The sequence below is a fragment of the Phyllobates terribilis genome, unplaced genomic scaffold (assembly GCF_046119375.1).
Source record: "Phyllobates terribilis strain yellow unplaced genomic scaffold, ASM4611937v1 Scaffold_1031__1_contigs__length_461108, whole genome shotgun sequence".
Taxonomy (NCBI): Eukaryota; Metazoa; Chordata; class Amphibia; order Anura; family Dendrobatidae; genus Phyllobates; species Phyllobates terribilis.
Window position 1 is genome coordinate 439,417 of NW_027363791.1, and position 21,693 is coordinate 461,109.

General features: G+C 44.1%; 13 non-coding genes across 13 annotated transcripts; all 13 read left to right on the plus strand.

Moving 5' to 3' along the window:
- The first annotated feature begins 190 nt into the window (after window positions 1–190).
- On the plus strand, window positions 191–381 carry LOC141242138 (U2 spliceosomal RNA). The gene has a single exon (XR_012306784.1). It is a non-coding gene; the product is annotated as a U2 spliceosomal RNA (small nuclear RNA).
- Window positions 382–1,496: 1,115 nt separating this feature from the next.
- On the plus strand, window positions 1,497–1,687 carry LOC141242139 (U2 spliceosomal RNA). Its single transcript, XR_012306785.1, has one exon. It is a non-coding gene; the product is annotated as a U2 spliceosomal RNA (small nuclear RNA).
- Window positions 1,688–2,801: 1,114 nt separating this feature from the next.
- Window positions 2,802–2,992, plus strand: LOC141242140 (U2 spliceosomal RNA). The gene has a single exon (XR_012306786.1). It is a non-coding gene; the product is annotated as a U2 spliceosomal RNA (small nuclear RNA).
- Window positions 2,993–4,107: 1,115 nt separating this feature from the next.
- Window positions 4,108–4,298, plus strand: LOC141242141 (U2 spliceosomal RNA). The gene has a single exon (XR_012306787.1). It is a non-coding gene; the product is annotated as a U2 spliceosomal RNA (small nuclear RNA).
- A 1,115-nt stretch (window positions 4,299–5,413) lies between these two features.
- LOC141242142 (U2 spliceosomal RNA) lies at window positions 5,414–5,604 on the plus strand. Its single transcript, XR_012306788.1, has one exon. It is a non-coding gene; the product is annotated as a U2 spliceosomal RNA (small nuclear RNA).
- Window positions 5,605–6,719: 1,115 nt separating this feature from the next.
- On the plus strand, window positions 6,720–6,910 carry LOC141242143 (U2 spliceosomal RNA). Its single transcript, XR_012306789.1, has one exon. It is a non-coding gene; the product is annotated as a U2 spliceosomal RNA (small nuclear RNA).
- Window positions 6,911–8,024: 1,114 nt separating this feature from the next.
- Window positions 8,025–8,215, plus strand: LOC141242161 (U2 spliceosomal RNA). Its single transcript, XR_012306807.1, has one exon. It is a non-coding gene; the product is annotated as a U2 spliceosomal RNA (small nuclear RNA).
- Window positions 8,216–9,330: 1,115 nt separating this feature from the next.
- On the plus strand, window positions 9,331–9,521 carry LOC141242149 (U2 spliceosomal RNA). The gene has a single exon (XR_012306795.1). It is a non-coding gene; the product is annotated as a U2 spliceosomal RNA (small nuclear RNA).
- A 1,115-nt stretch (window positions 9,522–10,636) lies between these two features.
- On the plus strand, window positions 10,637–10,827 carry LOC141242165 (U2 spliceosomal RNA). Its single transcript, XR_012306811.1, has one exon. It is a non-coding gene; the product is annotated as a U2 spliceosomal RNA (small nuclear RNA).
- A 1,115-nt stretch (window positions 10,828–11,942) lies between these two features.
- Window positions 11,943–12,133, plus strand: LOC141242150 (U2 spliceosomal RNA). Its single transcript, XR_012306796.1, has one exon. It is a non-coding gene; the product is annotated as a U2 spliceosomal RNA (small nuclear RNA).
- Window positions 12,134–13,248: 1,115 nt separating this feature from the next.
- On the plus strand, window positions 13,249–13,439 carry LOC141242144 (U2 spliceosomal RNA). Its single transcript, XR_012306790.1, has one exon. It is a non-coding gene; the product is annotated as a U2 spliceosomal RNA (small nuclear RNA).
- Window positions 13,440–14,554: 1,115 nt separating this feature from the next.
- LOC141242163 (U2 spliceosomal RNA) lies at window positions 14,555–14,745 on the plus strand. Its single transcript, XR_012306809.1, has one exon. It is a non-coding gene; the product is annotated as a U2 spliceosomal RNA (small nuclear RNA).
- A 6,192-nt stretch (window positions 14,746–20,937) lies between these two features.
- LOC141242223 (U2 spliceosomal RNA) lies at window positions 20,938–21,130 on the plus strand. Its single transcript, XR_012306865.1, has one exon. It is a non-coding gene; the product is annotated as a U2 spliceosomal RNA (small nuclear RNA).
- Window positions 21,131–21,693: the final 563 nt, after the last annotated feature.

Sequence of the window (21,693 nt, forward strand, 5' to 3'; positions counted from 1 at the left end):
TGTTTAAAGAGGTGGAGTTATGCAGATCTAAAACGCGTGGATTGCAGCAGCAGCAAGCCGAAAAGTGCAGGCATGTAAGGGATCTAGAGGTTGACAACATGTCTTCTTAACGGGAGTCCAGGAGCTCATCTCCACAAATGGACTTTTCAGGATCCTTGGGTGGCTCCGTAGTTTGAAACCAATTCTGGTTATCGCTTCTCGGCCTTTTGGCTAAGATCAAGTGTAGTATCTGTTCTTATCAGTTTAATATCTGATACGTCCCCTATCTGGGGACCATATATTAAATGGATTTTTAGAACAGGGAGATGGAAAAAGAGCTTGCTCTGTCCACTCCACGCATTGACCTGGTATTGCAGTATCTCCAGGACCGGTGCACCCCTTCTTTAATGCAGTTTCTAAAATCAGAAAGAATTGAATTCAATGTTTTTTGTTCATTTTGCTTGTTTGTCGGATTTGGGAATGGACTCTTTGGCTTTGCTTTTCTTCTCCTCATTGGATTTTTCATGTTCAAAGTTGCAGAAGGCAGATTACAAGCTCATTTTGGTTCAACTTCAGCAACTGTGCATTGCATTGCCATGTAATGTGATGCAATGCTATCTTTCTAGCTCTCCCTTTTTACTTCCTTTTGGATAAACAGACATATTATTCAAGCATTTTGGAGCTTTCACCTAAATAACTACAGGTGGTGAGATAAGCTGCACAATATAATTGACCTTTCAGTATATTGTTGCACACACACCATCTATTTAGCAAATGCCCTTGTTATCAACAGCAGCCTTTTAAACTCACCTGAGCTAACAGGTATGTGCGCTGGTTACTCTGCTGCGCTTAAAATTTCTTTTTTGGTTTGCTACAATGCCTTTTCTGAAACGTTGTCTCCTTCTGCTGGAACACTGACTTCTTTCATTTAATGCCTGCAGACTATAAAAGAGAACCCAACCCAAAAAGTTTGGTTGATTAGTCTGTGGCATTCTGTTAAACTGTTGCTTATGGCGGTCTCTGTGAGCTTCTCAGCGACATTCAGCCAGCCAGGTATCCTGCCTGCAGTAGATGGAATGTGGCAATGGAACGCTGGCTGCGCGTGTCATAATAGGCTCTGAGCCTTTATATACCTGTGCACAGCAGCAGCCACCTTCAGTCTGCTGCTGGACAGCCAGCAGCAGCAGCAGCAGGAGAGGTATGTAATCAGGAGCCCTCCTGCTAAGGGTAGACAGCTGCTCGTTCCACCCCACCCCCCGCCTTAATTGGTTCTCCTCCCTTCCAACGGTGTTGAGGCGGGTGGGAACAGCAGGGGGTGAAGGTGCTGTGTTTAAAGAGGTGGAGTTATGCAGATCTAAAACGCGTGGATTGCAGCAGCAGCAAGCCGAAAAGTGCAGGCATGTAAGGGATCTAGAGGTTGACAACATGTCTTCTTAACGGGAGTCCAGGAGCTCATCTCCACAAATGGACTTTTCAGGATCCTTGGGTGGCTCCGTAGTTTGAAACCAATTCTGGTTATCGCTTCTCGGCCTTTTGGCTAAGATCAAGTGTAGTATCTGTTCTTATCAGTTTAATATCTGATACGTCCCCTATCTGGGGACCATATATTAAATGGATTTTTAGAACAGGGAGATGGAAAAAGAGCTTGCTCTGTCCACTCCACGCATTGACCTGGTATTGCAGTATCTCCAGGACCGGTGCACCCCTTCTTTAATGCAGTTTCTAAAATCAGAAAGAATTGAATTCAATGTTTTTTGTTCATTTTGCTTGTTTGTCGGATTTGGGGATGGACTCTTTGGCTTTGCTTTTCTTCTCCTCATTGGATTTTTCATGTTCAAAGTTGCAGAAGCCAGATTACAAGCTCATTTTGGTTCAACTTCAGCAACTGTGCATTGCATTGCCATGTAATGTGATGCAATGCTATCTTTCTAGCTCTCCCTTTTTACTTCCTTTTGGATAAACAGACATATTAGGCAAGCATTTTGGAGCTTTCACCTAAATAACTACAGGTGGTGAGATAAGCTGCACAATATAATTGACCTTTCAGTATATTGTTGCACACACACCATCTATTTAGCAAATGCCCTTGTTATCAACAGCAGCCTTTTAAACTCACCTGAGCTAACAAGTATGTGCGCTGGTTACTCTGCTGCGCTTAAAATTTCTTTTTTGGTTGCTACAATGCCTTTTCTGAAACGTTGTCTCCTTCTGCTGGAACACTGACTTCTTTCATTTAATGCCTGCAGACTATAAAAGAGAACCCAACCCAAAAAGTTTGGTTGATTAGTCTGTGGCATTCTGTTAAACTGTTGCTTATGGCGGTCTCTGTGAGCTTCTCAGCGACATTCAGCCAGCCAGGTATCCTGCCTGCAGTAGATGGAATGTGGCAATGGAACGCTGGCTGCGCGTGTCATAATAGGCTCTGAGCCTTTATATACCTGTGCACAGCAGCAGCCACCTTCAGTCTGCTGCTGGACAGCCAGCAGCAGCAGCAGCAGGAGAGGTATGTAATCAGGAGCCCTCCTGCTAAGGGTAGACAGCTGCTCGTTCCACCCCACCCCACGCCTTAATTGGTTCTCCTCCCTTCCAACGGTGTTGAGGCGGGTGGGAACAGCAGGGGGTGAAGGTGCTGTGTTTAAAGAGGTGGAGTTATGCAGATCTAAAACGCGTGGATTGCAGCAGCAGCAAGCCGAAAAGTGCAGGCATGTAAGGGATCTAGAGGTTGACAACATGTCTTCTTAACGGGAGTCCAGGAGCTCATCTCCACAAATGGACTTTTCAGGATCCTTGGGTGGCTCCGTAGTTTGAAACCAATTCTGGTTATCGCTTCTCGGCCTTTTGGCTAAGATCAAGTGTAGTATCTGTTCTTATCAGTTTAATATCTGATACGTCCCCTATCTGGGGACCATATATTAAATGGATTTTTAGAACAGGGAGATGGAAAAAGAGCTTGCTCTGTCCACTCCACGCATTGACCTGGTATTGCAGTATCTCCAGGACCGGTGCACCCCTTCTTTAATGCAGTTTCTAAAATCAGAAAGAATTGAATTCAATGTTTTTTGTTCATTTTGCTTGTTTGTCGGATTTGGGGATGGACTCTTTGGCTTTGCTTTTCTTCTCCTCATTGGATTTTTCATGTTCAAAGTTGCAGAAGCCAGATTACAAGCTCATTTTGGTTCAACTTCAGCAACTGTGCATTGCATTGCCATGTAATGTGATGCAATGCTATCTTTCTAGCTCTCCCTTTTTACTTCCTTTTGGATAAACAGACATATTAGGCAAGCATTTTGGAGCTTTCACCTAAATAACTACAGGTGGTGAGATAAGCTGCACAATATAATTGACCTTTCAGTATATTGTTGCACACACACCATCTATTTAGCAAATGCCCTTGTTATCAACAGCAGCCTTTTAAACTCACCTGAGCTAACAGGTATGTGCGCTGGTTACTCTGCTGCGCTTAAAATTTCTTTTTTGGTTTGCTACAATGCCTTTTCTGAAACGTTGTCTCCTTCTGCTGGAACACTGACTTCTTTCATTTAATGCCTGCAGACTATAAAAGAGAACCCAACCCAAAAAGTTTGGTTGATTAGTCTGTGGCATTCTGTTAAACTGTTGCTTATGGCGGTCTCTGTGAGCTTCTCAGCGACATTCAGCCAGCCAGGTATCCTGCCTGCAGTAGATGGAATGTGGCAATGGAACGCTGGCTGCGCGTGTCATAATAGGCTCTGAGCCTTTATATACCTGTGCACAGCAGCAGCCACCTTCAGTCTGCTGCTGGACAGCCAGCAGCAGCAGCAGCAGGAGAGGTATGTAATCAGGAGCCCTCCTGCTAAGGGTAGACAGCTGCTCGTTCCACCCCACCCCCCGCCTTAATTGGTTCTCCTCCCTTCCAACGGTGTTGAGGCGGGTGGGAACAGCAGGGGGTGAAGGTGCTGTGTTTAAAGAGGTGGAGTTATGCAGATCTAAAACGCGTGGATTGCAGCAGCAGCAAGCCGAAAAGTGCAGGCATGTAAGGGATCTAGAGGTTGACAACATGTCTTCTTAACGGGAGTCCAGGAGCTCATCTCCACAAATGGACTTTTCAGGATCCTTGGGTGGCTCCGTAGTTTGAAACCAATTCTGGTTATCGCTTCTCGGCCTTTTGGCTAAGATCAAGTGTAGTATCTGTTCTTATCAGTTTAATATCTGATACGTCCCCTATCTGGGGACCATATATTAAATGGATTTTTAGAACAGGGAGATGGAAAAAGAGCTTGCTCTGTCCACTCCACGCATTGACCTGGTATTGCAGTATCTCCAGGACCGGTGCACCCCTTCTTTAATGCAGTTTCTAAAATCAGAAAGAATTGAATTCAATGTTTTTTGTTCATTTTGCTTGTTTGTCGGATTTGGGGATGGACTCTTTGGCTTTGCTTTTCTTCTCCTCATTGGATTTTTCATGTTCAAAGTTGCAGAAGCCAGATTACAAGCTCATTTTGGTTCAACTTCAGCAACTGTGCATTGCATTGCCATGTAATGTGATGCAATGCTATCTTTCTAGCTCTCCCTTTTTACTTCCTTTTGGATAAACAGACATATTAGGCAAGCATTTTGGAGCTTTCACCTAAATAACTACAGGTGGTGAGATAAGCTGCACAATATAATTGACCTTTCAGTATATTGTTGCACACACACCATCTATTTAGCAAATGCCCTTGTTATCAACAGCAGCCTTTTAAACTCACCTGAGCTAACAGGTATGTGCGCTGGTTACTCTGCTGCGCTTAAAATTTATTTTTTGGTTTGCTACAATGCCTTTTCTGAAACGTTGTCTCCTTCTGCTGGAACACTGACTTCTTTCATTTAATGCCTGCAGACTATAAAAGAGAACCCAACCCAAAAAGTTTGGTTGATTAGTCTGTGGCATTCTGTTAAACTGTTGCTTATGGCGGTCTCTGTGAGCTTCTCAGCGACATTCAGCCAGCCAGGTATCCTGCCTGCAGTAGATGGAATGTGGCAATGGAACGCTGGCTGCGCGTGTCATAATAGGCTCTGAGCCTTTATATACCTGTGCACAGCAGCAGCCACCTTCAGTCTGCTGCTGGACAGCCAGCAGCAGCAGCAGCAGGAGAGGTATGTAATCAGGAGCCCTCCTGCTAAGGGTAGACAGCTGCTCGTTCCACCCCACCCCCCGCCTTAATTGGTTCTCCTCCCTTCCAACGGTGTTGAGGCGGGTGGGAACAGCAGGGGGTGAAGGTGCTGTGTTTAAAGAGGTGGAGTTATGCAGATCTAAAACGCGTGGATTGCAGCAGCAGCAAGCCGAAAAGTGCAGGCATGTAAGGGATCTAGAGGTTGACAACATGTCTTCTTAACGGGAGTCCAGGAGCTCATCTCCACAAATGGACTTTTCAGGATCCTTGGGTGGCTCCGTAGTTTGAAACCAATTCTGGTTATCGCTTCTCGGCCTTTTGGCTAAGATCAAGTGTAGTATCTGTTCTTATCAGTTTAATATCTGATACGTCCCCTATCTGGGGACCATATATTAAATGGATTTTTAGAACAGGGAGATGGAAAAAGAGCTTGCTCTGTCCACTCCACGCATTGACCTGGTATTGCAGTATCTCCAGGACCGGTGCACCCCTTCTTTAATGCAGTTTCTAAAATCAGAAAGAATTGAATTCAATGTTTTTTGTTCATTTTGCTTGTTTGTCGGATTTGGGGATGGACTCTTTGGCTTTGCTTTTCTTCTCCTCATTGGATTTTTCATGTTCAAAGTTGCAGAAGCCAGATTACAAGCTCATTTTGGTTCAACTTCAGCAACTGTGCATTGCATTGCCATGTAATGTGATGCAATGCTATCTTTCTAGCTCTCCCTTTTTACTTCCTTTTGGATAAACAGACATATTAGGCAAGCATTTTGGAGCTTTCACCTAAATAACTACAGGTGGTGAGATAAGCTGCACAATATAATTGACCTTTCAGTATATTGTTGCACACACACCATCTATTTAGCAAATGCCCTTGTTATCAACAGCAGCCTTTTAAACTCACCTGAGCTAACAGGTATGTGCGCTGGTTACTCTGCTGCGCTTAAAATTTCTTTTTTGGTTTGCTACAATGCCTTTTCTGAAACGTTGTCTCCTTCTGCTGGAACACTGACTTCTTTCATTTAATGCCTGCAGACTATAAAAGAGAACCCAACCCAAAAAGTTTGGTTGATTAGTCTGTGGCATTCTGTTAAACTGTTGCTTATGGCGGTCTCTGTGAGCTTCTCAGCGACATTCAGCCAGCCAGGTATCCTGCCTGCAGTAGATGGAATGTGGCAATGGAACGCTGGCTGCGCGTGTCATAATAGGCTCTGAGCCTTTATATACCTGTGCACAGCAGCAGCCACCTTCAGTCTGCTGCTGGACAGCCAGCAGCAGCAGCAGCAGGAGAGGTATGTAATCAGGAGCCCTCCTGCTAAGGGTAGACAGCTGCTCGTTCCACCCCACCCCCCGCCTTAATTGGTTCTCCTCCCTTCCAACGGTGTTGAGGCGGGTGGGAACAGCAGGGGGTGAAGGTGCTGTGTTTAAAGAGGTGGAGTTATGCAGATCTAAAACGCGTGGATTGCAGCAGCAGCAAGCCGAAAAGTGCAGGCATGTAAGGGATCTAGAGGTTGACAACATGTCTTCTTAACGGGAGTCCAGGAGCTCATCTCCACAAATGGACTTTTCAGGATCCTTGGGTGGCTCCGTAGTTTGAAACCAATTCTGGTTATCGCTTCTCGGCCTTTTGGCTAAGATCAAGTGTAGTATCTGTTCTTATCAGTTTAATATCTGATACGTCCCCTATCTGGGGACCATATATTAAATGGATTTTTAGAACAGGGAGATGGAAAAAGAGCTTGCTCTGTCCACTCCACGCATTGACCTGGTATTGCAGTATCTCCAGGACCGGTGCACCCCTTCTTTAATGCAGTTTCTAAAATCAGAAAGAATTGAATTCAATGTTTTTTGTTCATTTTGCTTGTTTGTCGGATTTGGGGATGGACTCTTTGGCTTTGCTTTTCTTCTCCTCATTGGATTTTTCATGTTCAAAGTTGCAGAAGCCAGATTACAAGCTCATTTTGGTTCAACTTCAGCAACTGTGCATTGCATTGCCATGTAATGTGATGCAATGCTATCTTTCTAGCTCTCCCTTTTTACTTCCTTTTGGATAAACAGACATATTAGGCAAGCATTTTGGAGCTTTCACCTAAATAACTACAGGTGGTGAGATAAGCTGCACAATATAATTGACCTTTCAGTATATTGTTGCACACACACCATCTATTTAGCAAATGCCCTTGTTATCAACAGCAGCCTTTTAAACTCACCTGAGCTAACAAGTATGTGCGCTGGTTACTCTGCTGCGCTTAAAATTTCTTTTTTGGTTGCTACAATGCCTTTTCTGAAACGTTGTCTCCTTCTGCTGGAACACTGACTTCTTTCATTTAATGCCTGCAGACTATAAAAGAGAACCCAACCCAAAAAGTTTGGTTGATTAGTCTGTGGCATTCTGTTAAACTGTTGCTTATGGCGGTCTCTGTGAGCTTCTCAGCGACATTCAGCCAGCCAGGTATCCTGCCTGCAGTAGATGGAATGTGGCAATGGAACGCTGGCTGCGCGTGTCATAATAGGCTCTGAGCCTTTATATACCTGTGCACAGCAGCAGCCACCTTCAGTCTGCTGCTGGACAGCCAGCAGCAGCAGCAGCAGGAGAGGTATGTAATCAGGAGCCCTCCTGCTAAGGGTAGACAGCTGCTCGTTCCACCCCACCCCACGCCTTAATTGGTTCTCCTCCCTTCCAACGGTGTTGAGGCGGGTGGGAACAGCAGGGGGTGAAGGTGCTGTGTTTAAAGAGGTGGAGTTATGCAGATCTAAAACGCGTGGATTGCAGCAGCAGCAAGCCGAAAAGTGCAGGCATGTAAGGGATCTAGAGGTTGACAACATGTCTTCTTAACGGGAGTCCAGGAGCTCATCTCCACAAATGGACTTTTCAGGATCCTTGGGTGGCTCCGTAGTTTGAAACTAATTCTGGTTATCGCTTCTCGGCCTTTTGGCTAAGATCAAGTGTAGTATCTGTTCTTATCAGTTTAATATCTGATACGTCTCCTATCTGGGGACCATATATTAAATGGATTTTTAGAACAGGGAGATGGAAAAAGAGCTTGCTCTGTCCACTCCACGCATTGACCTGGTATTGCAGTATCTCCAGGACCGGTGCACCCCTTCTTTAATGCAGTTTCTAAAATCAGAAAGAATTGAATTCAATGTTTTTTGTTCATTTTGCTTGTTTGTCGGATTTGGGGATGGACTCTTTGGCTTTGCTTTTCTTCTCCTCATTGGATTTTTCATGTTCAAAGTTGCAGAAGCCAGATTACAAGCTCATTTTGGTTCAACTTCAGCAACTGTGCATTGCATTGCCATGTAATGTGATGCAATGCTATCTTTCTAGCTCTCCCTTTTTACTTCCTTTTGGATAAACAGACATATTAGGCAAGCATTTTGGAGCTTTCACCTAAATAACTACAGGTGGTGAGATAAGCTGCACAATATAATTGACCTTTCAGTATATTGTTGCACACACACCATCTATTTAGCAAATGCCCTTGTTATCAACAGCAGCCTTTTAAACTCACCTGAGCTAACAGGTATGTGCGCTGGTTACTCTGCTGCGCTTAAAATTTCTTTTTTGGTTTGCTACAATGCCTTTTCTGAAACGTTGTCTCCTTCTGCTGGAACACTGACTTCTTTCATTTAATGCCTGCAGACTATAAAAGAGAACCCAACCCAAAAAGTTTGGTTGATTAGTCTGTGGCATTCTGTTAAACTGTTGCTTATGGCGGTCTCTGTGAGCTTCTCAGCGACATTCAGCCAGCCAGGTATCCTGCCTGCAGTAGATGGAATGTGGCAATGGAACGCTGGCTGCGCGTGTCATAATAGGCTCTGAGCCTTTATATACCTGTGCACAGCAGCAGCCACCTTCAGTCTGCTGCTGGACAGCCAGCAGCAGCAGCAGCAGGAGAGGTATGTAATCAGGAGCCCTCCTGCTAAGGGTAGACAGCTGCTCGTTCCACCCCACCCCCCGCCTTAATTGGTTCTCCTCCCTTCCAACGGTGTTGAGGCGGGTGGGAACAGCAGGGGGTGAAGGTGCTGTGTTTAAAGAGGTGGAGTTATGCAGATCTAAAACGCGTGGATTGCAGCAGCAGCAAGCCGAAAAGTGCAGGCATGTAAGGGATCTAGAGGTTGACAACATGTCTTCTTAACGGGAGTCCAGGAGCTCATCTCCACAAATGGACTTTTCAGGATCCTTGGGTGGCTCCGTAGTTTGAAACCAATTCTGGTTATCGCTTCTCGGCCTTTTGGCTAAGATCAAGTGTAGTATCTGTTCTTATCAGTTTAATATCTGATACGTCCCCTATCTGGGGACCATATATTAAATGGATTTTTAGAACAGGGAGATGGAAAAAGAGCTTGCTCTGTCCACTCCACGCATTGACCTGGTATTGCAGTATCTCCAGGACCGGTGCAACCCTTCTTTAATGCAGTTTCTAAAATCAGAAAGAATTGAATTCAATGTTTTTTGTTCATTTTGCTTGTTTGTCGGATTTGGGGATGGACTCTTTGGCTTTGCTTTTCTTCTCCTCATTGGATTTTTCATGTTCAAAGTTGCAGAAGCCAGATTACAAGCTCATTTTGGTTCAACTTCAGCAACTGTGCATTGCATTGCCATGTAATGTGATGCAATGCTATCTTTCTAGCTCTCCCTTTTTACTTCCTTTTGGATAAACAGACATATTAGGCAAGCATTTTGGAGCTTTCACCTAAATAACTACAGGTGGTGAGATAAGCTGCACAATATAATTGACCTTTCAGTATATTGTTGCACACACACCATCTATTTAGCAAATGCCCTTGTTATCAACAGCAGCCTTTTAAACTCACCTGAGCTAACAGGTATGTGCGCTGGTTACTCTGCTGCGCTTAAAATTTCTTTTTTGGTTTGCTACAATGCCTTTTCTGAAACGATGTCTCCTTCTGCTGGAACACTGACTTCTTTCATTTAATGCCTGCAGACTATAAAAGAGAACCCAACCCAAAAAGTTTGGTTGATTAGTCTGTGGCATTCTGTTAAACTGTTGCTTATGGCGGTCTCTGTGAGCTTCTCAGCGACATTCAGCCAGCCAGGTATCCTGCCTGCAGTAGATGGAATGTGGCAATGGAACGCTGGCTGCGCGTGTCATAATAGGCTCTGAGCCTTTATATACCTGTGCACAGCAGCAGCCACCTTCAGTCTGCTGCTGGACAGCCAGCAGCAGCAGCAGCAGGAGAGGTATGTAATCAGGAGCCCTCCTGCTAAGGGTAGACAGCTGCTCGTTCCACCCCACCCCCCGCCTTAATTGGTTCTCCTCCCTTCCAACGGTGTTGAGGCGGGTGGGAACAGCAGGGGGTGAAGGTGCTGTGTTTAAAGAGGTGGAGTTATGCAGATCTAAAACGCGTGGATTGCAGCAGCAGCAAGCCGAAAAGTGCAGGCATGTAAGGGATCTAGAGGTTGACAACATGTCTTCTTAACGGGAGTCCAGGAGCTCATCTCCACAAATGGACTTTTCAGGATCCTTGGGTGGCTCCGTAGTTTGAAACCAATTCTGGTTATCGCTTCTCGGCCTTTTGGCTAAGATCAAGTGTAGTATCTGTTCTTATCAGTTTAATGTCTGATACGTCCCCTATCTGGGGACCATATATTAAATGGATTTTTAGAACAGGGAGATGGAAAAAGAGCTTGCTCTGTCCACTCCACGCATTGACCTGGTATTGCAGTATCTCCAGGACCGGTGCACCCCTTCTTTAATGCAGTTTCTAAAATCAGAAAGAATTGAATTCAATGTTTTTTGTTCATTTTGCTTGTTTGTCGGATTTGGGGATGGACTCTTTGGCTTTGCTTTTCTTCTCCTCATTGGATTTTTCATGTTCAAAGTTGCAGAAGCCAGATTACAAGCTCATTTTGGTTCAACTTCAGCAACTGTGCATTGCATTGCCATGTAATGTGATGCAATGCTATCTTTCTAGCTCTCCCTTTTTACTTCCTTTTGGATAAACAGACATATTAGGCAAGCATTTTGGAGCTTTCACCTAAATAACTACAGGTGGTGAGATAAGCTGCACAATATAATTGACCTTTCAGTATATTGTTGCACACACACCATCTATTTAGCAAATGCCCTTGTTATCAACAGCAGCCTTTTAAACTCACCTGAGCTAACAGGTATGTGCGCTGGTTACTCTGCTGCGCTTAAAATTTCTTTTTTGGTTTGCTACAATGCCTTTTCTGAAACGTTGTCTCCTTCTGCTGGAACACTGACTTCTTTCATTTAATGCCTGCAGACTATAAAAGAGAACCCAACCCAAAAAGTTTGGTTGATTAGTCTGTGGCATTCTGTTAAACTGTTGCTTATGGCGGTCTCTGTGAGCTTCTCAGCGACATTCAGCCAGCCAGGTATCCTGCCTGCAGTAGATGGAATGTGGCAATGGAACGCTGGCTGCGCGTGTCATAATAGGCTCTGAGCCTTTATATACCTGTGCACAGCAGCAGCCACCTTCAGTCTGCTGCTGGACAGCCAGCAGCAGCAGCAGCAGGAGAGGTATGTAATCAGGAGCCCTCCTGCTAAGGGTAGACAGCTGCTCGTTCCACCCCACCCCCCGCCTTAATTGGTTCTCCTCCCTTCCAACGGTGTTGAGGCGGGTGGGAACAGCAGGGGGTGAAGGTGCTGTGTTTAAAGAGGTGGAGTTATGCAGATCTAAAACGCGTGGATTGCAGCAGCAGCAAGCCGAAAAGTGCAGGCATGTAAGGGATCTAGAGGTTGACAACATGTCTTCTTAACGGGAGTCCAGGAGCTCATCTCCACAAATGGACTTTTCAGGATCCTTGGGTGGCTCCATAGTTTGAAACCAATTCTGGTTATCGCTTCTCGGCCTTTTGGCTAAGATCAAGTGTAGTATCTGTTCTTATCAGTTTAATATCTGATACGTCCCCTATCTGGGGACCATATATTAAATGGATTTTTAGAACAGGGAGATGGAAAAAGAGCTTGCTCTGTCCACTCCACGCATTGACCTGGTATTGCAGTATCTCCAGGACCGGTGCAACCCTTCTTTAATGCAGTTTCTAAAATCAGAAAGAATTGAATTCAATGTTTTTTGTTCATTTTGCTTGTTTGTCGGATTTGGGGATGGACTCTTTGGCTTTGCTTTTCTTCTCCTCATTGGATTTTTCATGTTCAAAGTTGCAGAAGCCAGATTACAAGCTCATTTTGGTTCAACTTCAGCAACTGTGCATTGCATTGCCATGTAATGTGATGCAATGCTATCTTTCTAGCTCTCCCTTTTTACTTCCTTTTGGATAAACAGACATATTAGGCAAGCATTTTGGAGCTTTCACCTAAATAACTACAGGTGGTGAGATAAGCTGCACAATATAATTGACCTTTCAGTATATTGTTGCACACACACCATCTATTTAGCAAATGCCCTTGTTATCAACAGCAGCCTTTTAAACTCACCTGAGCTAACAGGTATGTGCGCTGGTTACTCTGCTGCGCTTAAAATTTCTTTTTTGGTTTGCTACAATGCCTTTTCTGAAACGTTGTCTCCTTCTGCTGGAACACTGACTTCTTTCATTTAATGCCTGCAGACTATAAAAGAGAACCCAACCCAAAAAGTTTGGTTGATTAGTCTGTGGCATTCTGTTAAACTGTTGCTTATGGCGGTCTCTGTGAGCTTCTCAGCGACATTCAGCCAGCCAGGTATCCTGCCTGCAGTAGATGGAATGTTGCAATGGAACGCTGGCTGCGCGTGTCATAATAGGCTCTGAGCCTTTATATACCTGTGCACAGCAGCAGCCACCTTCAGTCTGCTGCTGGACAGCCAGCAGCAGCAGCAGCAGGAGAGGTATGTAATCAGGAGCCCTCCTGCTAAGGGTAGACAGCTGCTCGTTCCACCCCACCCCCCGCCTTAATTGGTTCTCCTCCCTTCCAACGGTGTTGAGGCGGGTGGGAACAGCAGGGGGTGAAGGTGCTGTGTTTAAAGAGGTGGAGTTATGCAGATCTAAAACGCGTGGATTGCAGCAGCAGCAAGCCGAAAAGTGCAGGCATGTAAGGGATCTAGAGGTTGACAACATGTCTTCTTAACGGGAGTCCAGGAGCTCATCTCCACAAATGGACTTTTCAGGATCCTTGGGTGGCTCCGTAGTTTGAAACCAATTCTGGTTATCGCTTCTCGGCCTTTTGGCTAAGATCAAGTGTAGTATCTGTTCTTATCAGTTTAATATCTGATACGTCCCCTATCTGGGGACCATATATTAAATGGATTTTTAGAACAGGGAGATGGAAAAAGAGCTTGCTCTGTCCACTCCACGCATTGACCTGGTATTGCAGTATCTCCAGGACCGGTGCACCCCTTCTTTAATGCAGTTTCTAAAATCAGAAAGAATTGAATTCAATGTTTTTTGTTCATTTTGCTTTTTTGTCGGATTTGGGGATGGACTCTTTGGCTTTGCTTTTCTTCTCCTCATTGGATTTTTCATGTTCAAAGTTGCAGAAGCCAGATTACAAGCTCATTTTGGTTCAACTTCAGCAACTGTGCATTGCATTGCCATGTAATGTGATGCAATGCTATCTTTCTAGCTCTCCCTTTTTACTTCCTTTTGGATAAACAGACATATTAGGCAAGCATTTTGGAGCTTTCACCTAAATAACTACAGGTGGTGAGATAAGCTGCACAATATAATTGACCTTTCAGTATATTGTTGCACACACACCATCTATTTAGCAAATGCCCTTGTTATCAACAGCAGCCTTTTAAACTCACCTGAGCTAACAGGTATGTGCGCTGGTTACTCTGCTGCGCTTAAAATTTCTTTTTTGGTTTGCTACAATGCCTTTTCTGAAACGTTGTCTCCTTCTGCTGGAACACTGACTTCTTTCATTTAATGCCTGCAGACTATAAAAGAGAACCCAACCCAAAAAGTTTGGTTGATTAGTCTGTGGCATTCTGTTAAACTGTTGCTTATGGCGGTCTCTGTGAGCTTCTCAGCGACATTCAGCCAGCCAGGTATCCTGCCTGCAGTAGATGGAATGTGGCAATGGAACGCTGGCTGCGCGTGTCATAATAGGCTCTGAGCCTTTATATACCTGTGCACAGCAGCAGCCACCTTCAGTCTGCTGCTGGACAGCCAGCAGCAGCAGCAGCAGGAGAGGTATGTAATCAGGAGCCCTCCTGCTAAGGGTAGACAGCTGCTCGTTCCACCCCACCCCCCGCCTTAATTGGTTCTCCTCCCTTCCAACGGTGTTGAGGCGGGTGGGAACAGCAGGGGGTGAAGGTGCTGTGTTTAAAGAGGTGGAGTTATGCAGATCTAAAACGCGTGGATTGCAGCAGCAGCAAGCCGAAAAGTGCAGGCATGTAAGGGATCTAGAGGTTGACAACATGTCTTCTTAACGGGAGTCCAGAAGCTCATCTCCACAAATGGACTTTTCAGGATCCTTGGGTGGCTCCGTAGTTTGAAACCAATTCTGGTTATCGCTTCTCGGCTTTTTGGCTAAGATCAAGTGTAGTATCTGTTCTTATCAGTTTAATATCTGATACGTCCCCTATCTGGGGACCATATATTAAATGGATTTTTAGAACAGGGAGATGGAAAAAGAGCTTGCTCTGTCCACTCCACGCATTGACCTGGTATTGCAGTATCTCCAGGACCGGTGCACCCCTTCTTTAATGCAGTTTCTAAAATCAGAAAGAATTGAATTCAATGTTTTTTGTTCATTTTGCTTGTTTGTCGGATTTGGGGATGGACTCTTTGGCTTTGCTTTTCTTCTCCTCATTGGATTTTTCATGTTCAAAGTTGCAGAAGCCAGATTACAAGCTCATTTTGGTTCAACTTCAGCAACTGTGCATTGCATTGCCATGTAATGTGATGCAATGCTATCTTTCTAGCTCTCCCTTTTTACTTCCTTTTGGATAAACAGACATATTAGGCAAGCATTTTGGAGCTTTCACCTAAATAACTACAGGTGGTGAGATAAGCTGCACAATATAATTGACCTTTCAGTATATTGTTGCACACACACCATCTATTTAGCAAATGCCCTTGTTATCAACAGCAGCCTTTTAAACTCACCTGAGCTAACAGGTATGTGCGCTGGTTACTCTGCTGCGCTTAAAATTTCTTTTTTGGTTTGCTACAATGCCTTTTCTGAAACGTTGTCTCCTTCTGCTGGAACACTGACTTCTTTCATTTAATGCCTGCAGACTATAAAAGAGAACCCAACCCAAAAAGTTTGGTTGATTAGTCTGTGGCATTCTGTTAAACTGTTGCTTATGGCGGTCTCTGTGAGCTTCTCAGCGACATTCAGCCAGCCAGGTATCCTGCCTGCAGTAGATGGAATGTGGCAATGGAACGCTGGCTGCGCGTGTCATAATAGGCTCTGAGCCTTTATATACCTGTGCACAGCAGCAGCCACCTTCAGTCTGCTGCTGGACAGCCAGCAGCAGCAGCAGCAGGAGAGGTATGTAATCAGGAGCCCTCCTGCTAAGGGTAGACAGCTGCTCGTTCCACCCCACCCCCCACCTTAATTGGTTCTCCTCCCTTCCAACGGTGTTGAGGCGGGTGGGAACAGCAGGGGGTGAAGGTGCTGTGTTTAAAGAGGTGGAGTTATGCAGATCTAAAACGCGTGGATTGCAGCAGCAGCAAGCCGAAAAGTGCAGGCATGTAAGGGATCTAGAGGTTGACAACATGTCTTCTTAACGGGAGTCCAGGAGCTCATCTCCACAAATGGACTTTTCAGGATCCTTGGGTGGCTCCGTAGTTTGAAACCAATTCTGGTTATCGCTTCTCGGCCTTTTGGCTCAGATCTGTAATGGGTCTAGTCATTTGGCTGTCTGTGCGTTAACTCTTGGCCCTGTGGCATCGCCATTTTATGGCTTAAGCCACTTGCTGCTATAAGGAGTTGGCCAGTAGACACGACTAGCGATAATGGGACGCATTCGATACGCTGGGCCCGGTGAGGCTCGAGTGAAGTTTGGAATCCAGATTGATGTGGAAGAAGGCAAAGAAGGAATCTTTACCCTCAGCTTCGTGGTGAAGGAGATTTTGTTTGGACTCCTTGAAGTGAAGAAGGAAGAAATCTTGTGCCTCCAGCAATTCAAAAGCAAGTATAATCTTGTATTTACTTCTATGGCTGTTTGCAACAATTTCTATGATTGTTTGAAAAAGAATCTGGACAATCAATATTTGGATGGGCTGACTTTTGTCATCTTGTATTGCTCCAAAGAGGTACCTCTGACTGTTTTCATGTACAACCCACATGTGGACTTGGCTTTGATTTATGCCTTTCTAAATAGGCACTGCTATATTACCAAGGTGGCAGTAAAAGTCATGAATGAGGAGGAACTATGGACCGGTAAATATCGTTTCATGGTCAAGTTCCGGGAAAGTCCTGATGAACCAGGGGGTATACATTATCCTCCATCAAATTTTTCCATTGGGAGTGAGCGGGGTTACCTGTTCTTCCCCAATGCGCCCAGGTTTTGTCGTCATTGTAGGAGGTATGGCCATACTCAGGAAGCATGCGACATCAGACAGATTATTTGCAGGAAGTGCAATGAGGTGGGTCATTCTTCCAATAATTGCAAAAATGAAATAGTCTGTAACCTCTGCGGAGAGAAGGGGCATGCCTTCAGAGACTGTATATTCCATCCTGGTTCATATGCGGGGGCAGCGGGAAGGGGAAGGAGAAGAAATGAATCTCCTGCACCCACAGCTACAACTCCGACTGCTCCAACTCCGACTGCTCCGATATCTACTCTGGCTTTCCTGGATGAGGAGGAGGCTCGGGTTGCTTTTCCAGAACTGGTTCGTGTGAATGTAAGAGGAAATATGGAGCTGGCACCTGAGCCACCGGTGCAGAGGGCCGCGTCTGTGGCTTCAGATGTCAGTGAGTCTGAGACGATAACTGATGATCGTATAGGCATGGAAGTGGCCCCGGTGGAGGATCTGGAGGCTGAAATTCCAGACATGATGGTTACATTGCAGGGGGAAGAGGAGTCTGATCTGACCAGAACACCGCATGTGGCCTGGAGCGATGTCGTTTCTGACCTTGAGGAGGAGGGAGGTCAGGGGGACTTTGACCCCCAGCGGCGGGATTATAGTTCAGATGAAGATGGAGGCGCTTCAGTGAAGAAAAAGAAGAAAACTGAGCCATCCTTTTCCCCTTTAAGTGACTGCAGTGTGAGTCCAGCCCGGGTGTACCCTACTGCATCCGATCCCCAAGATGTGTCTTTTTTGGGGGAAGGCACAAACTACGATATCTGCACGTCCAGCGTCCTACCCCCAGAAGGGTTAGGATGATGTACAGGTGGGCATGTTGTCGTGACCTGCCACATCAAATTAATAGATGGGTGCCCAAGTTGCTCTCAGCATCTTGTCGCTAAATGTTCGGCTGATTAAATCTGAGTCGAGAAGAGTGGCAATTTTGGACTACTTGAGCAACTTGGATGCGGACGTATACTGTGTCCAGGAGTGTGGGATCTCCGATCCCTTAAGTGAAAATGCATGGCCTTTAGGTCAAAGTGTGTGGTCTGGTTCTGTATGTAATAAAAATTGTGGGGTAGGTGTTTTGGTGAAGGGTTATAGTGTTAAGATAGAAAGTTACATGGTGGTGGAGGCGGGGAGGTGTGTAATATGTGAGTTAAATTGTAGGGGGTGGAGGGTTAGGGTGGTAAATATGTATGCACCAATAGATAAAGGGGAGAGGCTGGAAATTTTTGAGAAATTATGTTTTTTTTTATCTGGCAAAATGCCAATAATTTTTGTTGGAGATTTCAATTGTGTGACGGAGGGGGATAAGATGGATGTTACAGGTAAAAGACTCAAGAGTCTTGTGGCGGATTTTTCCTTACAGGATGCTGCGGAAGTTTTTTTAGGTAATCCACCTCCTGCGACCTATAAGGCCGACAGGGGAGGCATAGAGTCTAGAATAGACCGTATCTTCTTTTCTTCACAAAATGTTATTTGTAGGAATTTCCAGCAGGAAGATGTTCCCTTCTCTGACCATGTGTGTTTGAGGGCACGTCTAGAAGGTAAGATTTCCTTTGTATATGGTGGTGGCGTGTGGAAACTTAATGTGCGTTTGCTGGAAGATAATAGGATCATGCGTGATTTTAGGCGAATGTATGTTAGGTGGAGGGATAAAAAAAGTGATTTCAGGAATGTGCTTGAGTGGTGGGACTGGATGAAGAGTGAGATTGTTTTTTTCTTTAGAAAAAGGGGCAGGAGGAAAGCAGCAATGAATAGAGCAAAATTTAATGATTTAAGCTCTAGACTGGAGTGGCTGAGGAAGTTAAGGATGATTGGAGTGGATGTGGATGTTTTGATGTGTCAAGTGAAAGAAGAGATTAAGAAATATATTGAGGGTAAAGGGAAAGAAATTATTTACCGTTCTAAGATTGAACATTTGGAGAAAAATGAGAAATGCACAAGGTTTTTTTTCAACAAAGTTTTTGGGAAGAAAGTAGATATGGATGAGGTGGTGAATGGTGATGGGGTGTGTGTGAGTGGGAAGGATGTGATGCAGGAGGTGGTGTTGTTTTATAAGGAGTTGTATGGGGAAAAATGGGTTGATGATAGGATGTTGACTGATGCTTTGGGGTGTTTAGAAGGTTGTTTGGGTGAGGATGAACGTGAAATATTGGATGATGTAATTGTGTTGGATGAAGTTAAAAAAGTGGTGATGTCTGCGAGTAAGAATAAAACACCTGGGAAGGATGGACTGCCCGTGGAGTTATATGTTAAGGAATGGGACACGATGGGAAATGACTTATTGGAGGTGTGCCAGTATATGTTCACGGAGAATATGTTGAGTGAATCTATGAGAGATGGGGTGGTGGTTTTGGTTCATAAGAAAGGTGATAAAAAGGATTTGGGGAATTGGAGGCCAATCACCCTTTTGAATGCAGACTATAAGGTGTTTAGTAAATTGTTGGCTAGCCGGATGCGGGAAGTGATTGGCGGTGTGGTGGATGAAGATCAAGTGTGTGCAGTGCCTGGGAGAAGTATGACTGAAAATTTGGTGTTGTTGCGTGATGTGATTGGGGATTGTATGAGTCGTAAGCAGAAATGTTTGTTGTTTTCGGTTGATTTTGAAAAAGCTTTTGACCATGTGTCACATAGCTTTATGTTTAAGGTTTTGTCTAAGATGGGTTATTCCAGGAATTTTGTAAACTGTGTTAGGAGTTTGTATTGTAATGTTTCAAGTGAATTTTTGGTGAATGGGTGGTTGAGTGAGAAAGTGAGAATTAAATCAGGAGTGCGTCAGGGGTGCCCTATGTCCCCTTTTTTGTTTATTAGTGTGATTGAAGTGTTGATGTGTATGGTTAGGAAGGATAAGGTTATGAGAGGTGTGATGATTCCTGGGAGTAATGGAAAGGATGTGAGAATTCTAGGTTACATGGATGATGTAGTGATTGTGAGTGGGAATATGGCTGCGATGAGTAGGGCAAGGTTGATATTAAGTTTGTTTTGTAGTGTCTCAGCTTTTAAGGTCAATTGGACTAAGAGTTCCTTTAAATGTTTTGGTGAGAGGAATGTACGGATGGATGGTGTGAGGTGTGAGGATGGTGCAATAAAGGTGCTTGGGATTAAGTTTAATGATGATTTGAAAGGAAATGAGAGTTGGGAAGATTGTGGGGTGAGAGTGGTGCGCAAGTTGAATTTTTGGCGAATGAGAGAATTAACTCTGACTGGGAAAGTTCTGATTATTAAGGCGGTTATTTTGCCTATTTTGTTGTTTGTTGCGAATGTATATCCTGCTGCTTTTAAGAAAATTAGGAAAACTGAGAAATTCATCTTTAATTTTCTTTGGGGAAGTCGCATGGAGAAATTGAAACGGGAATATGTCTATAAGTTATGTGTAAATGGTGGTTTGGATTTTCCAAATATTGATTTCTTTTTAGGGATTAGTTACGTGAAAATGGTGGTGGTGGTTCTAGGGAAAAGTAATAAGTGTGCTTATATGATGAAGTATTCGGCTGGATGGATGCTTTATGGCTTAAAGTGGGTCAAAAGGGATGCTAGAGTGCCTGTTGCTTTTAAGTGTCCTGTATGGTATGGTTGTGTTGAGAAATTTGTAAGGAAGTATGATTTGTTGTCCGTTAACATGAGTGATTTTAGGCAAAAGAAGAAAGTCATTAGGATGGTGCGTGAGCGTGAGGTGGTATGTAATATCAATGGGTTGAGAGGGGAGGAAGTAACCGAGATGTGGAGAAAATTAAGTATAGATGGTGTGACTAACAGACAGAGAGATATCGCTTGGATGATATTGCATGACATTTTGCCTGTTAGAGATGTGCAAAAGAAGAGGGATTTAGTTAAATCTGAGGTATGCCCGAGGGATGGATGTGGTTTGAGAGAGCATGTTAGACATATGGTATGGGATTGTGATTTTGCATATGATGTATGGAAGGGTATAGGGGGACTTTGCAAGGAATTGGTGGGTGTAAAGTATGTTAATTGGAAACTTGCTATGTTTGGGATGGGTGCATGTAGTAGAATTACGGATAGGATTTTATGGTTGTTGGTGGTGTGTGTAATTGAAAGTTTGTGGGATGCGAGGAATTTGTTAGTTTTTAAAAGGAAGAAAATGTCAGTTAATGAATGTTTGAGATTGATTCTGTCACGTATGTATGTAATATACCTCTGGGATCAGGAACGTGGAAGTATTATAGATGCTGAAGGGATCTGGAAGTTTAAAAAGTGGAGGTTTTTGGTAAAGTTTAATTAGTAGTGTATAATGTACCTGATGATAAGGTTTGGTTTTATTTTTGATTATATACCAAGTGTGATGAAAGGCTAAGTGTCAATGAAAGGCTTTTGTAAGTCGATTTGATTGAGCTTATGCTCCGGCCTATCTGATTTGGTTAAAAAAAAAAAAAAAAAAAAAAAAAAATCTGTTCTTATCAGTTTAATATCTGATACGTCCCCTATCTGGGGACCATATATTAAATGGATTTTTAGAACAGGGAGATGGAAAAAGAGCTTGCTCTGTCCACTCCACGCATTGACCTGGTATTGCAGTATCTCCAGGACCGGTGCACCCCTTCTTTAATGCAGTTTCTAAAATCAGAAAGAATTGAATTCAATGTTTTTTGTTCATTTTGCTTGTTTGTCGGATTTGGGGATGGACTCTTTGGCTTTGCTTTTCTTCTCCTCATTGGATTTTTCATGTTCAAAGTTGCAGAAGCCAGATTACAAGCTCATTTTGGTTCAACTTCAGCAACTGTGCATTGCATTGCCATGTAATGTGATGCAATGCTATCTTTCTAGCTCTCCCTTTTTACTTCCTTTTGGATAAACAGACATATTAGGCAAGCATTTTGGAGCTTTCACCTAAATAACTACAGGTGGTGAGATAAGCTGCACAATATAATTGACCTTTCAGTATATTGTTGCACACACACCATCTATTTAGCAAATGCCCTTGTTATCAACAGCAGCCTTTTAAACTCACCTGAGCTAACAGGTATGTGCGCTGGTTACTCTGCTGCGCTTAAAATTTCTTTTTTGGTTTGCTACAATGCCTTTTCTGAAACGTTGTCTCCTTCTGCTGGAACACTGACTTCTTTCATTTAATGCCTGCAGACTATAAAAGAGAACCCAACCCAA